Raw genomic sequence first — 1,981 nt, forward strand, 5'->3', positions numbered from 1 at the left:
ATAACACTGATTAAGTACTATGATATAAATATACGTACACACACATATTTGTTAGTGTGGGTGTGTACACACAATGGCAGAAAAGTCTTATAAAGGTGAAAGGGTCTGGTATTCATAAAATCAGAATAGGGGGCTGGAAAGATGGTTCAGTTGTTAAAGAGCACTGGCTGCTCTTCCACCGGACTACTGTTCGATTTCCAGCACCCACATGGTGGATCACAACTGTCTGGAATGCCAGGTCCAGGGAATCTGACACCCTCTTCTGGCCTCCATAGGAACTGCATGGTCATGGTGCAGGCAAATACCCATACTGAGAGAGAGAGAGAGAGAGAGAGAGAGAGAGAGAGACAGAGAGGGAGAGAGAGACAGACAGACAGACACAGAGACAGAGATAGACACAGACAGAGACACAGACACACAGACACACAGAGATAGAGACACAGAGACTCAGAGACAGAAACAGACAGAGAGACAGAGAGACAGAGACAGAGACAGAGACAGACAGACACAGACAGACACATACAGACACATACAGACACAGAGACAGAGACACAGAGACTCAGAGACAGAGATAGAGAGACAGAGATAGACACAGACAGAGACACAGAGAGAGACAGAGAGGGAGAGAGAGAGACAGACAGACAGACACAGAAACAGAGATAGACACAGACAGAGACACAGACACACAGACACACAGAGATAGAGACACAGAGACTCAGAGACAGAAACAGACAGAGAGACAGAGAGACAGAGACAGAGACAGAGACAGAGACAGAGACAGACAGACACAGACAGACACATACAGACACATACAGACACAGAGACAGAGACACAGAGACTCAGAGACAGAGATAGAGACAGAGATAGACACAGACAGAGACACAGAGACACACAGAGACAGAGACACAGAGACAGAAACAGACAGAGAGACAGAAAGAAAGAAAGAAATGGAAGGAAGGAAAGAAGGAAAGTAGGAAGGAATGAAGGAAATTAAATAAAAATGTGGTATTGGAGTTGCATGGTATGGTTATGATCAAGGTTCTAGCTTTGGTTTGGGGGTATGTTACAAACAATAGCCACAGGGTAGATATGCAGACTGTACCGTAAAACACCCGTCATGCTGATGTGGTTGTGTCTACCTTCAGCTGGGTCCTACGGCCACACACTTTCAGACCAGATTCTGTGTCTGAAATGGTTGCAAAAATTCTTCACCAAATTTACTTTTTTTTTTCAAATCTACTTTTATTTATTTACTCTCTATTAGTTTAAATCCGGGATGGGTACAGCATCACATGGATTCTGTGTCCAATGGCCTTTGCAGGAAGGTTGCTTCGGAATTTGGCACAAACCCTGCCACTGTTTCCATGGGCCCGAGTTACTTTCCCCCAGATCACTCTGGTTTTGTTTGGTTCGCCTCCAGGAGTCACTGTATTGTTTTTTGCTTTGTACACATAAGCACACCTCTTGCCTAAGTAGAACTCAGTTTCATCTCGGGCATAAACACCTTCAATCTTAAGAAGAGCCATGCGCTCTCTTTGGTTCCGGAGGCCTCGCTTGTAGCCAGCAAAAATGGCCTTGCACCACAGCCTTCCAGACATACTTGTTTTTTTAGAAGTCCTGTTCCCAGCAGGCCTCCAAAGGCGCCAAGATGGCGGAAAGAGACCAAATTTACTTTAAAAAGTAGTTTACCCTACAAATGACTATCATATTTTTGCAACCATGAAAGCGATTAAGACAACTAAGGTTTTTCTCCAAGACTCCAATAGCACTTCCCTTTCTGCTATAAATGAATAAAATCGCTTGAAACAATATAAGCAAATGTTAAGTTCAATGAAGTATTTCAAAATACTAATAAATGAAGTGCATATTTGAGAAACATTCATTGTTAGAGAAGTCAGCCTTCAGCTACCTTAGGTACAATCCATTGAAAGAACAGAGCTCCCAGGCAGACCCAAGTGGTGTGGAAGCCGGGGGTTTATAT

General features: G+C 43.7%; 1 pseudogene; it reads right to left on the bottom strand.

Moving 5' to 3' along the window:
- Positions 1 to 1,265: 1,265 nt before the first annotated feature.
- Positions 1,266 to 1,663, bottom strand: LOC148006022 (large ribosomal subunit protein eL33 pseudogene; annotated as a pseudogene).
- Positions 1,664 to 1,981: the final 318 nt, after the last annotated feature.

This window comes from Rattus norvegicus, chromosome 5, assembly GCF_021556685.1.
Source record: "Rattus norvegicus strain SHRSP/BbbUtx chromosome 5, alternate assembly SHRSP_T2T, whole genome shotgun sequence".
Classification (NCBI taxonomy): domain Eukaryota; kingdom Metazoa; phylum Chordata; class Mammalia; order Rodentia; family Muridae; genus Rattus; species Rattus norvegicus.